Consider the following 15,007-nt stretch of genomic DNA (forward strand, 5'->3'; position numbering starts at 1 on the left):
CAATGTTTTGCAGTCTGCTCCTATATTTATTATTGTTGCATAATCTGCTGTGTCTAAATGGACCAGAGGTAAATTATTTTCATCTGCATCTCCTTCTGCAGCAGTGCTCCACGAGTAATACATCTGCTAATGTGCATTAAGCTATTTATTACATTAAAGTAGAAACTCCTGCTACATCACCCACAGAGTGAATGTCACATTCATCTGAACCAAAATCTTATTTGTAGAAGTATATGCAGTGGTTTTAATAATACTGGGGTAAACACTATGGTACATAAATAATTTAAAAGCACAGCCCTTTAATATAATTAGTCATTGGCCCACAGCCATTTTCATTCTATGCAAAGCAATATTCTGGAAAGCTTTCAGACTGATTTGCCAAGAAGACAAAAGCTTTCCTTTTTTTTTTCTCTTGTGCTCTGATATTTTATTAGATCAGGAAGACTGATGCCCTGCAATCAATATATCAGCCAGGAAGACTGCTGATCTACTGTCAAAACAAAAAGCTATGACCAAAATCTATTTTTATGAAGAGAATTCTGGGATGTAGGAGCATATTTAAAAGCCCACGTCTTCTGGTCTTGGCTAGCTTTAAGTTCTGCATAGATTTATTGTGACTGTCAAGAACAGGTCAGCAGATTTAATTAATTCTGAAGCAGTTATGTATTTTTATATTGAAGTGAAGAATGTTAGGCACTGATGAAGAGCAAGAGCAGACAAACGCAAGGTTAAAAAAGAAGTTTATGGTGTATTCCCTTAGTGGTCAAGAAAGAAAACTATGTTCTGCTGGGGCAACACATTGCTTGCAAGCACACTTCTTTATAAGGGCTAATTGAATGACTAATTGCTTTACTAGCATGCATTACTGGTCTAACCATGTACCTACATCTAAAGCTTAGTTTGTGGTTGTGCTTAGGCATGGTAACGGACTCAAACTGATGTTGCAGGTGTTCAGCATCTTTGTAAGTTACAGATAGCAAACCTAGAAAAAGTCCTTCTTCCACTGCACTGGAAGACCCAAGCATCAAAGGACGTGGTGTCAGTATTGTTTTCAGAGCAGCCTGGAAAGAGGTGACATTTCAGGGACTTGTGGAGTTATTGGTAATGTATTTCTGTGTAAGTGAACAGCAATATGATGGATTAATTCAGCCACTGAAGTGAAAATACATGTGGGTATATGTCTGATTATATCTCACACACTCTGCAGTCCAGCTGGGTTAGTTAGCCTTTTGATGGATCTTGCTGCCTGGACTGCTCCCTGGGAGCCTTCAAGAGACATTCTGGTATATGTATTCACTGTACCACAGCACAAGAGCATTTCAAATTTCGAGACTTTTCCATGAAATAACTTCGTCTCTTCCACTGAGGCTTATGCCCCAACCAACTTTTGTGTAGGAAGCTCTGCTTTGGCATTTCTTGACCAGGATTGTGTTCGTCTTGCCTGCTGGGTACTACCTCCTACCTTTTCAAATGATACACTGAATTTGTGTAGATTGTCATAGGTCACACACTGATACCTATGTAGGTCCCCAGAAGAGACCATTACAGAATGACAGAATACCCCAAGTTGGAAGGGACCCACAAGAATCATTGAATCCAAATGTTGACCCCACATAGGGCCATCCCCAAGAGTCACACCATGTGCTTGAGAGTATCATCCAAAAGCTTCTTAAATTTTGTCAGGTTTGGTGCTATGACCACTTCCTTGAGGAGCCTGTTCCAGTGCCCAACCACCCTCTGGGTGAAGAACCTTTTTCTAATATCTAACCTAAACCTCCCCTGACACAACTTTAGGCCATTCCCTTGGGTTCTGTCACTGGTCACCACAGAGAAGAGATCAGTGCCTGCCTCTCCTCTTCCCCTCACAAGGAAGTTGTAACTGCAGTGAGGTCTCTCCTCAGTCTCCTCCAGGCTGAACAGACCAAGTGCCCTCAACTGGTCCTCCTACAGCTTCCCCTCAAGGCCCTTCACCATCTTCATTTCCCTCCTTTGGACACTCTCTAACAGCTTAATATCTTTCTTATATTGCAGTGCCCAAAACTGCACACAGTATTCAAGGTGAGGCTGCCCTGATGCAGAGCAGAGCAGGACAATCCCCTCCCTCAACTGGCTGGTGATGCTTTGCCTGATGCCTCTCAGGACACAGTTGGCCCTCCTGGCTGCTAGGGCACTGCTCACTCATTATCAAGTTGCTGTTGACCAGGATCCCCAGATCTCTTTCCATGGCACTGATTTTCAGCATTTCATTCTCCAGTCTGTAGGTACATCTGGGGTTGATTCATCTCGGGTGCAGAATCCGACACTTTCCCTTGTTGAACTTCATATGGCTGGTGATTGCCCAGCCCTCTAATTTGTCGAGGTCTCTCTGCACGTCCTTCCTGCCCTCAAGGGAGTAAACAGCTCCTCTGAGTTTTGTATTGCCTGCAAACTTGCTTAGTAACCCTGTTTAGTCACCCCATGTAAACTCATGTTACAATGAGTAACATGACCATTAAGTTTCACCTAGGATAGCTCTAGCTGATGTCTGTAATTTAGAAAGAATGGACTCCAGGACTCAGAAGAGAGTAGAGAACACAAGATACTAGAAATATGACATAAACCCTTTCAAGGGTCACTAGCTGAAACACCTGAGGTTTGAGAAGCAGATGCGCACCTAGCAGCAGGTGGTAAAATGTCCTCTCTTTTGCAGCTGCAACCTGTTTGACCTTACACACTTGAACATGGCAAAGGGTTGTTATTAGAAAGGAGCCTTATGTCTCACTAGTGTGGCCAGACTACCTTTATCCTGGTTCAGAGATTTTACTCCAGCTTCTGGGAGAAACCCTAGAGCCTATTATTCTGAACAACACAAATTCCCATCTGGAAGATCTCAAGTGAGTTTTCAGTCTATCATGACCCTGAATAGCTTTTTCAATACTGAATGTCTGTTACAAAGAGGAAACCAACTTTGACTTATGGGTTGAACTTGTTACACAACTGAACTATTTCCTTCCCCATCCTACCCACCCCCTCCCCATGGTTCTTCCATGTCCACATTTGACATATCATAGATCAGCTCAAAAACTTTCACTGTTTTATTTTTACATCTCCCACTGTGATCTACCACTGTAATTTAGTCTAATTATATACCTCTTCCTTTGATGCAGACTTTTCCTGTTTTGTGTTTAAGGCAATTTTTTCAAAACTGTCCGAGCATGGGAGGAATTGGTGTGGAAGACACTGAGAGCATGAGAGAGAGAGAGAGAGAGAGAGAGAGAGACAGGAGATGATGCTCTGCATCTTTGTTCTTGGCTCTGGACCAGCGAGGAACAGGAATCCCAGGAAAATATCCAACATGCTCAGTTTCCCTGGGGTAAGAGTGTGTGTAGTCTCATTGCAGTATGAGCTATAAAGTGCCTGATACAAAATCTTCCTGCAGTCTTAGTGGTTAAACTGTCAGCTACTGAAGGCTTACTGTGTGTACAAAGGCTCATACTTTCAAAGGGTCCTATTTTCACATGGGTGGAAAGCAGAGTATCTTTAACTAAGGTGCCATATTCCCACTCATACATAAGGTTTTTCATTCACAGAACTGTGACCTTCCCATCCAAACCTCAAAGACGATAGAATTATTTAAAATTTGTAGCCATCCCTTGGGGGTTTAACTTTCTTTTTCTCTCCCTCTTATTTATCTCTAAAAGCTGCAGAACCTGCTAATTTTGCATGGGTCAGGTTTGGATATTTCTTTTTCCTGAGTGGTTGATGCTGCCACCAAGAAGTTGTAACAAGGAGTTATACATGCCAAACAGCGTATTTTTCTCTTCTAGTCTTATTTTCGAAAATGAAGAAATAGATTCATATGGAAAAAAATATCAGCCTAAGACAGATGAACAGCCTGAAAAATTTCAGCACAAATACCTGATGTATGGCAAAGTTAGAAGCAAATGGGAAGAGGATCTTACACACTAGCAGGAATGAGACAAGTTTCATAAACAGGGACTGCTGTCATGCCTGCTTATAAACAGACTTCATAAAGATTATAACGAATGATGCCAATATGATGATATTAATTATTCAGAATTGCTTTGTTTTTCATATATATATGTGCTTATTAAAAATTGATCCTATAGGTATTTCTTCTGCCCTTCAGATTGCTTGCAAGTATATACCACAATCAATCAAAATAAAAAATTATTCTTGGTTTTAATGTTTGTGCTGATACTGTTCCACCCGCTTTGCCGTCTCACCCAGCTTTTCTGCCAGAGTTTCCCCCTGCGTCCACTTGGCTACACCACAGCCATACAAGTGTCCCTTTTTTCCATCTTGTCTCAAGTCTCTGGCCATTTCCTTTAAGCCCTGATATCTCCAGCTTTGTGACACAGCCATGGCATTCAGACAGCAGCTCCCTAGTGTCATCAGGCAAAGGAGTGATTTCATGGTTACACAGCCAGGAAATACCTGGCTCATTCTTCTGGTGTCTTCCATGTCCTTAGTGTGCAATTCTTTAGGTCTCTGAGGGTGCCCTGCAACTTGTGCAAGTGTCTTTTCCCTGAGCCAAAATCCAAGTGTCAAGAAGCAGGAAACCATGTCACAGCGTCATCGCAGCTCCAATGATCCTGGACAGAGACACCTGCAGAGCCTAGAGCTCCACCAATACCAGTCTGGAAGCTCAGCTGGTCTACATGCAACCAAAAGCATTTGTCATCATGGCTGTCAGGTTGACCCTAAGAGATGAAACTGTCTAGTAGGACCAGATCAGACTGGTAGACATCACTAATATCGTCTTACTGGTATTTCCAAAGAGAAGATGGGAAAACAGAAAAGAATTAACCTCTTGTTTGTTTATCCAGATCAAACAATGCATTTTAGATCACTCCCAAAAATGCAAGGCATTGTTTCCACTGGCAACTCTGGAACTGCTCTGTGTAGAAATGGTAAATATCACTCTCCTGTGTCAAGCTTCCTTCATTCATAAGGACCAAATCCTCCCTGTACCTAATAAGTGGTTAGCTAATTTCATTTGTGGGGGAGAAGAGGGTGTGTGTTTTAATTTATTTTTTTTTTCTTTTTTTTTTTCCCACACACTCCCACTTCCCACCTCTGGCTGAATCTCTGCCAGAGACAGTTCAGTACCACCCATATTGCATAGATCTCAAAAATGCAGACAGAAAATTACCATCTTAAACCAATCTTCGCAGCTTCTGAAACATTAAATATAGATGGCATTATTGAAGCCAGCGGAATTACTCAGGCTGTGTACAATGCAGTACCAGTGTGGCCAAGAATGCTAACAACTGAACAACACATACTGCCTTAGAATATATGAGAAGCCCTAAAGGGAAAGCAATAGCTTGCTGTTGTGTACCACTGTGCAGCCATGAATTACTCCTTCTCTTTCCTCTCCTCCTCCCTGTCCACAGTTCATTGCTCCTCAAAAGGCAGTGTAAATTTTAATATAAATTATGGACATATCTAGAAGTGTGGTCACACCCCAAGCCTAGTAGGACAAACAAGGATCTCAGAAGGAATGCATGATTTCCAGCATGAAACCATCAACTTTGCACGCAAACAAAAATGAGGCAGATCAGAAGCAACAACAGGGCCTGAGGCTGTATTTAGGATAGTGTAAGGCTGACAGAATAATGAAAAAAGAAAATCAGCATTTGCCACAAGTTTAGCAGTTTATTGCTGAATGGTCCAGCTCCTGCTATTTTGTTTATGATTTTCTCTACAGCAGCTTGAAATGAAGCATGAAAAGGTTACAAAGACCTTAAAGAAAGGGCAGTAAAGAAGAGCAGACAAAAGAACACCTCTGAGGTGCGAGCACTGACTTTGATCACAGGTTGTTCTGGCAGTTTCAGCAAACCTATCCTGTTCAGCCATGGTAAGGAGGCAAAGGCTCTCTCATTTTTGGAGTAGTTGCAGGGTGTCCAGAAACGACCTGCAGCAAACTCTTCTGAAATTAATGTATCAGTCAAAGAGGGATGGTCTTACACAGCCCAAATGAACCAGCTCAGGCAAACTGAGTTCCTATCCATATAATGTGTGGGAGCAGCATACTCGTATTATTATCTACTTACTACCTATAGGAAAGATATCCCTATGCAGGAAAAATGGGGACATCTGATTCACTAGGTGCCTAAAAAAAGGTGAAACTTACATGTCTCATTTAGGCAGAGAGATCCCAATCAAGGCTACTTTTTACAGTCCCAATGAAACCAAGGCACTCATATGAAACAGTGATCCCGGGAAGCAGTTCTCATGTGTGCAAAAGTGAAGCCCTTTCCCATAAACTACACTAGAATCAGAGATCACAGGCACTGAAATGCCTGCAGAGTTACCTAAAAATTAAAACACTCACTTATGATAGCATTTTCTGAGGGTTTATTATATTTTTTGCTATTTCCTCGAGTTAAACCTTGCTCTGTCTTTTCTAACTTTATTTTATACAAAATAAAAAGAATTTAGAGTTGGAAGAGGAAAAAAATCAGCAAGGAAAATAAGTGTTTCAAAATTCTTAGAAGCTGTTCACAAATACGAAGGAGAAGGATGGATATTTCCGTTCAGAATCTTTCTTAGCTAGAATGCAAAGAAATAATGAATTAAAATGAAATCAACCAATTGCAAAATAAAAATACAAATCCCTCTCCTAGTACTCCCATGGACTGTCTGGAAGAGTGGTTTTTTTTTTCCGTAAGACAGACAAGATTTCATATCACAAATGGCCAGCACATGGCAGGCTTGAATAATGAGAAAGTGACTTCCCAGCTGAGCAAATATGCATTAGTAACAAGATGCTGATGAGGCCTGACAAATCACCAAGGAAACAGGAGAATGCGAAAGACAAGTCAAAGAAGCTTTAGAAATGAGCCCTCAAGGAAGTTAGCCATGTTGCAGCAAGGCATTATTAAAATAAAGAGTATGATTGTGAATTTTTTTAAAGGGATTAAAAAGCAACACAATGTAATAGCACAGTGTTTCTCATCCCTCCAACCTCTCAGGGATTGGCTGTGTCCCTGGCTGTGCGGATGGCATTATTTGGATGGATCATGGGGTTTGCAGTGACGAAAGAGAGCTGGTGAAGAGCTGCACGTAGATCAACAGCCCAGCTCCTGTTTGATGGGCATTCACCTGCAAAGTGAGTCTTCCTGGCTCTCTGGTCAGAGCAAAGATCATGCTGAACATGTTAGCTCTAAAGTTGAACTGCCTTGGGCCAGGGAGTGGACACACACCTGATGGATGGGTGCTTATGGTAGCACTAAAGATGAACTCTGTCCAGCTGCTTCTTAGGCAGATTGCCATGCTTCCCTTCCCCTGCTATTAGATTGACTGCAGAGTTCCTACAGATTTACAGTACTCAGAGTAGTTGCAGGTAGGCCTGTATCCTAAGAAATATGCCAAATGAGGAAACAGACAGATGGACACAGACACACTGAAACTACCTAAAGGGAGGTTACAGAGAAGGTGGAATCAGCATTGTCCTGAATGTGGGCTGAGGACAAATAGAAACATCTCTATTACATATAAGGAAAATATTCTAAAGGGAGGGTGGCCAACTGCTTGCACAAGGGCTCAGAGAAGCTACAGACTCTCCATTCTTGGGGATACAGAGACCATAGCTAGGCAAGGTCCTGAGCAAAACTGAGACAACTCCAGAGATGCCCCTGTTTTGAGCAGAGGTGTACATGACCTCTAGATGAACCTTCTGGCTTCAGTTTTTCTAGGATTCTGGACCAAGCAGATATTAGAAAATTAGCTCTCAGTTTCTTTTGTTTCTGTGAGGCATAGCAATACAGGCACACCAGCTTCACCAGAGGCAGTATTAAGGACTGGGCAGCAGACAAAAGGAGAACATGGATGGTGAAATGAATGGCTTAAGAGACACTCTACAGCTTTCCTCTGCCAAGTAACTTTCAAGTATATCTCTTAGGCCTCAAGAAAGACAAGCTTTTTTCAGTCATCTATGAACTTTTACAGCAAATTAGAAAAAGACCCAAGTCCTTAGGAACCTTACAGAATCAATCCCTCCTCTCAGCATTTAAATTCTCCCAATTTACTAATACACACTTAGGACTAGCACCAGGGATCCATCTGTGCAATCTGTCTTTCAAAGCAAATTACACAGGGTCTTTAATTTTGATTGTGGCCCATGGAGGGGAGAAGTCTGACCAAAGCCCATTGCACCTCATCAATAAAGCTCCCTCCTACCTTTGCTAAATGAGATGATTGGAATACTACATAGCCCTTGACTTTACTGGCAATAGGTGAGTGGATAGGTAGGCTTACAGTTTTCTCTCATCCCGATCAAAGAAAGCAGGCAGATCACAGATGAGCATCATGTTCCCTCTGCCCTCATACCTGTTCTACAAGGCACCTCATATGATGCACAGTCAAAAGAAGACATGATCACCCATTCATCTTCATCTTCTCCAGCCTTTCACCAGTACTGTCCATTGTGGATACCTCCTCATCAGTTAATGGTACTTGGACTGTATGATCCCTTCTCTTCTTTCATGGGACTGCAAATGAGCATGATACAGCATGCCCTTTTCTCAACAAACAAAATCAGATCTTTTAAAATTTTGATTTCCTAGTCAAGAAAAATGTTTTGTTTTGAAGGAGAATAAAAATTTAATTAGAAAAATGACATTATGGAAGAAAATCAATTTACCCAATATAATTTCTAATGAAATACAATTCCTAAAATGGAAACAGAGTTTCTAGTACTGATAGCATCAAACACATTTGGAAACTCTAATCAGTAAGCCAATTCTAGTATTTAGGATCTTTTAAGAAAATCATGTAAGATCACTGGACTGTAAAACTTAGGAGTTTTTTCTTTTACCACCACTAGACTATAAAAGCATGTTAATGGAGATATTAGTTGATTTCTTTCATATTTTAAGTAAAGTGTGTGCACCCAATTATTTTTCTATGAAGGGTTTATTGCTGCCAATCTCAGTTTAGCTTTACCAGCATTGGCAGGAAAAAAGATGCTACCCTCCTCCCACTTACCACTAGAACAGCTGTCAGGAATAAGGTGCCTAAAGTATCTGTGGGCCCTTATTTACACTCCCCTAATAGTATTGAAGTGGTGGTCACAGATGTGGGACATCAAACAGTGCTTTCAATAAAGAAAGATTGTTAAACAGAGAAGAGAAGCCATTTGGCATGTCTGAGATCAGGTAAATAAATAGCACTTAATTGCCAGCTGCTCTTGTTCTTTTTTTTTTTTTTTTAATATAACCAGAAAGAGTAACTGTTTTCTAGAAGTTTAAACATGGACAGTACTGTACAGAGCCCTGAAAAGCATAAGAGAACGCTTACAGGAGCATTTCTCTCTCTTCTGAGAGAGATGACATATTTCTTAAACAGTTTTCAAGGACCAGCCACTGGTGAGAGAAGAGACAGGCCTGGAAGAAAACATCTGGACATTGGGAACAGTCCCTCACACTTAACTTGTATCTGTTCCCTATAAGGTTATCAGTACTGCCATTATTACTCCAGTGTCGCTTTTACAGGAGAAAAGAATGATCTAACTGGAATTCATACTGCAAGAGTAGTAATTAAAAACATTTCCCACAAATTATTCTGGCCTGTTTATTCAGCAGGTAAAACACAAATACAAGGGATAATTTTTTTTTGTATCTTATATTTATTCTTCTTTAATACTGCATTTGGAGAAGAATCAGTTTATAGTTCTGTGTAAGTACATTGGGTGGGTTATATCCTGAACAGGTGTTTGGTGAGCAAGACATAGACGGAATCAAACAAAGACTACAAATCTCCTCTGCACTTAGGCTATATTAATAAATATAGCCATAACATGCTCAATCTATTCAACAATGATGTTAATTTCAGTGCTAAACTGCTACTAGAACCTCTATATTTAAAGGTAAATGGTTGTTATAATGGTCATGGCACTCACACAGCACCAGATTCAGCAATTTTTAGCCAGTAGCACCTGTGTCTGTGACTTCTGACATTTCAGGAAGTTTGTATGTGATAGAAAGGAATGGCTGTGACTGCTAACAACATGTGTTAAGGATCTGAGAGCTGCAGACCTCAATGCCAGCTGAGGCTTATTGGAACTTAATAGCTAGTATATTGGTTAAAAGACTGATGAGGAAAAAAGTCCTCACGATGCCCTCCCCTACTACCTCTTGCAACCTCCTGCATAGAAATGTTAATTTTGTCTCTGCTCCCACTGAAAGACTGTGAACCATGGGAATAGTAAGTTCTTCTATTATGTATATGAGAAAAAGCTATGAAAAAAGGTGAGGAAAGACCTGAGCGATGTCATCTTTTCTTGTAGAAAAAACTTCTGCTAGCTCCATGGAGACATCTGAAAATGGACTAGCTCTGCTCCAGTGGCTGGGAATGGCAGAAATCCAGTTCATTTCAAAGACACCATGGTGAGGTCAACACTAGCTACCTCTGGCTTTTCTACTCAGAGCAGTTACTGTATTTTAGGGGTACATGATTTTGCTTAAAAAGCTGATAGATCATTCTTGTGCCATCTCACTTAGATAAAACAATCCTAATCCATCTCCCAGTGACAGCACTGTGGAAAATGCGTGCACCTCACAGTCCTCATCATCAAATTTGTACCATGCCCATCCTCCTGATGATGAGCAGTGAGTGTAAGGAGGGTGCTACAATGCACTCCAGCAGCTCTTCTCACCCTCCCAGCCACAACAGTGAGGTGTATCACAGACCAAACTGTCTACTCTGGATGAACACTGCAAGCTTGAAATGAGGTTTACGTTGGATATTAGGAAAAAGTTTTCCACCGAAAGGGTGATCAAGCACTGGAACACGCTGCCCAGGGAAGTGATGGAGTCACCATCCCTGGAGATATTTAAAAGATGTGTAGATGGGGTGCTTAGGGTGGACTGGTCAGTATTGGGTTAATGGTTGGACTTTATGATCTTAAAGGTTCCTTCCAACCTAAATGACTTTGTGGTTTTATGATTGCTAATCATCTGACATTTATCAAAGCCTTTTAAAAAAGGTGTATAAGTCTCAAGAACATGTGCTATTTATTTTACATGCTAAATGCTTAGTAAACTGCAAAAGCTAGTCCTCGGTAGGTAGGAAATGTCAGGAGCAATGTGGCCTTTGCAGAAAGACCTTGAGTTGCATACTGAACAGCAAGGACAGGAAGGTATTGAATAGGTGATGATTAACTGTGTGCTCTCTGCCTGCGGCACTGAACAGGGAAGGGTCTCTGAGGTGTACAAAGTAAAAGGCACAGGCAGTGGTTCTGGCAGTTCCTGGCTTCTGAGTGTTCAGGTTCACAATCTGCATCAAAATTCAAGTGAAATTGGAATTGTTTGGGGAGAAAAAACAAGACAAAACAGAAGTGGATTTTCGTCACGCTTCATGAGAGTGACACCCATGTGGGTCATCAGCAGGGCCAGAATATGCTCAGTCTGCTGCTGGGATATGCCAAGCTAACCGAGCCGACGGAACCTGCAGCAGTGTACCAGCCCTATCCCCCACGACTGTTCCATGGGCTCTTTGCTTCCACCTCGAGCACTAATTTTAAGAGAGGCACTGCTGTGCGTCCCCTGCTTATGCAATAACCCCGTGGCTAGGCTTTAATGCATCACCACCAATGAAGGGGAGCTTGTGCTGTCACTGTGTGTTAGGAGTATAATCCCAAGCTCAGCCAATGAATCAGGCCCCTTAGGTGATGAGGGCAACGAGGTGCCTCTTAAATGTCCCCCATATACCCCAGCATGTGCAATAGCAGAGCTGTAGGCACTTGTGTAGGTTTCCTGAAGATAGCATAGATGGAAGCTTGATTTAAATGGGGATTTCTGGATGACACCCTTGCCTGCAGGAGCTTAAATTCAGTCCCTCATGCTTAGGAAGTTATGAGAGGAAAGAACGTTTTCATACATTTCCATAATGCAATGAAGTACCATGCAGAACTAAGTACCAGTCCAGGAATCAGTACAGCTATGCAAACACGGCCCCATACCTTGGCCAGTTAAGCTTGACAAAAAAGGTAGCGCTAACTTGTTAAATTCGAGAGCCATGCTAAAGGAGGTGTGCTCTGTAGACTTAGGACTAACTTGAGGCTTAAAACATTGCGCTGATGGCTGTGCTATGGAAGTGGTTCATGAACAACCCTGGATGACTACTAAAAATCTAAAATTTACTTGGACGTATGCTAATGAGTGTCATCTCCTATGTGGCAAACCAACATTTTTCAAAGGCTTGCTAACATTATCCATTTCAGACAGATTTTATAGACGATCTGTAAACCACATCATTAATTCAGTAGAGATTCACTGTCAAATTCTGAGCCCTAGCTTCAAAGCATAAAGGTGGCAAGGGCATTTCCTCAAGAATCATATCTGATGGACAATATACAATAAAAGTATATTTTTCCTGTTTCTCTTGGAATGGCTGAAAGATTCTGTTGGAAATTTTTTAAAAAGAATTCTGCTTGCTATTCCACATGGAATGTGCTAAACTCAATGGTTACAATTTGGAGAAATTATATACCCACTGAAAATTGAGCTTTATAATTGCAAGAATTATGTAACACTACTAGGTGATATTTTCTATGTTATCTGTAGTCATATATCTGGTAAAACATTTCAGACAGAGACAAGATTAAAAAAAAATTCTTACAGCTGTGCTGTGAAGTGTTGTAAAAATAGTTACAACTAAAACATCCTTTCTTGTGTTTCCTTTCTCTAATACAGACTTTGTCAGAGAATACTAAACACTGCTGGAAAAAGAACCATTCAAAAAGTGATCATCTCGGTATGTGTGTTCTTGTATAGAAATAAATTGAAGGCAATACCACCTATGCAGCAATGACAAGTTAATTCAATTTCCATCTCAAAATCAGGTAAAGTGTATCTCATTTGTTACCATGGATACAAGACATTATTTCCATTTGTTTGAGATCTCACAGTGGGTATGAAATTAAACTGTGACACAGTTTTATGGATGAAGTTGACTAAAACCCCTGTAAGTTCAATGTCATTAGTCCAAAGGATTTTCTTTTTTTAGACACAGTAAATAAGGAGGTTGCTGCTACTGTCCATAAGGTATACTTCATCAGTGAACATCTGTGTGATTTTGCTGATGCTACTTTGGATCAGTGGGAGTGATGGAAGAGAAAATAAACATTCATTTCATCAGTCCTGTAAACGTAGGAAAGAATCCTGAAAAACATCCAGATGGTAGAAGTGCATTAAAAATACATTGGTGTTGTGTTATTTGCTATTGTTTGTCATCGAATATCTTTACAAAAAAATGTTTTGATTCTAAAAATGCATCCACTTTTTCTCAGATAAATCTGCTTTTCAGGCTGCAGCTCAAATCACTTGTTGTCTAGTTTTCAGAGTTACAAGAAGTGTATGAAAAAGTGGGGAAAATGAAAAGAAGAAGGAGAAATATATTTTTTAATGCTGACATATATGAAGGGTTCAGGAATTCAATGGCATTCAGTTTACCTTTTCTGAAGTTAATTTTAATATATACAAAAGGATAAAAGGGAATACAGGTCTTCTTGTTAAATTATTTATATTCAAGTCCTGGATATATATTTAATATTTCATAGTGAGACTGATTTCCATAGATGCTGAGCACCTGCTATACTGATGGATTTCAGCTAAGGTTGTCATCTCTCAACAATTACAAAACCAAGCTGAGATAAAACTGAGTCTACCTAAATCAAAGGTTTATTTCTAAATATTCATGCATGAACCGCATGAAAATCACAAAGGTTACAGGATGTCATGACTATGGCTAATTATTGAAATCCAAAACCATCATCCAGCTGCTTAACTGACTGATAATTTCCCACCAAATATTCTGAACTCCACTTCCCGTGCTTCTGTGTTGTTGCTCTCCTCAGCGTATTGTCAGACTGGATTATCTGCAGTGTCTTCTCCAGCTCCTTGGGCCATCTCTAATTATATCCCATTGGGAGTAAGTAGGTCTGACCCTGAGATGGCAAACTAGAAAAACTGAGAACCTCACAGCAGAACTGTCACGAACACAGAAACTCTCAGAGGAATAGGGACTACAGTGTCCATGGCTAGCTGAACAGAGTCACTGTTATTGATTTGCATTATTAACATTTGCTTGAGGTTCAATAGAAATCTATTTATATTCTACAGACTTGATTAGTCTTCATCCAAGACCCCAGATAGGAAACTGGGGTTTAATAATATAATATAATATAATAATAATAATAATGCAAAATGGGTGCTAGGGCTCTAGCATTTTTATTTAGTAGTATTTTATGCCCACTTTTCACTAATTTTAATAGAGAATTAGCACCAGGATGAAATATAGCACAATCCTTATATATGCTATGTTAAATTTAATAAAACCAATGATATTTAAGTATTCATTTATATAAGGATAAGACTACGAACAGACCTCAAACTTACCTATAGTATATGGAAACCTCAAGTATTTCTGACTGAATTCTGAAGTTTGGGAAAGATTTTATTCCTGAATTATCAATTACTTATTTTCTATTTTTTTGTATATTTTGTTCAGAATTATTCCACTATACAATAAATCACACTAATTTTGTAAAACTACGCAGGCTTAAAAGGGTTTATGTTCGTAGAAATGTATGTGTAGGGTTGTCTTGTGCCCTGCTGTTTGGTGTTAGTTGGGATTTGCAGACTTGCTGGATTCAATGGGTACCATGATAGCTGTGCAATTCCTGACCCAATTGTCAGCTCGTATGCCAGTGAATATCTCCTGGGTTTTGTCATACAAAAGCAGCTTACTACAGTCGAGTAGTGGGTGCAGCTTGTCCCTTCTGGAATCTAATAACTGGGGGTGACAAGGAGGGCATGCGCAGCTTCAGGGGACAGATGAAGGAAGCAAAATTAACTTCTGCAATGCCATCTCAAAAATCTCCATTTTAGATGGGAGCACAATCCAATGTTTTGGTAAGCCACAGCCCTTGCATTCTGCCATGTACCAGCTGAACAAGTGCCTGGGCAGGCATCTTGAATCAGGGCTGCTCATGTGGATG

The 15,007-nt window shown here is 40.4% G+C and overlaps 1 protein-coding gene across 12 annotated transcripts in view; it reads right to left on the bottom strand.

The window, feature by feature from the left end:
* ENOX1 (ecto-NOX disulfide-thiol exchanger 1) overlaps nt 1-15,007 on the bottom strand; it is a 361,706-nt gene that overhangs the window by 27,463 nt on the left and 319,236 nt on the right. The gene's annotated exons all lie outside the window — the stretch shown is intronic.

This window comes from Myiozetetes cayanensis, unplaced genomic scaffold, assembly GCF_022539395.1.
Source record: "Myiozetetes cayanensis isolate MyiCay16 unplaced genomic scaffold, myiCay2020 scf5-8, whole genome shotgun sequence".
Taxonomy (NCBI): Eukaryota; Metazoa; Chordata; class Aves; order Passeriformes; family Tyrannidae; genus Myiozetetes; species Myiozetetes cayanensis.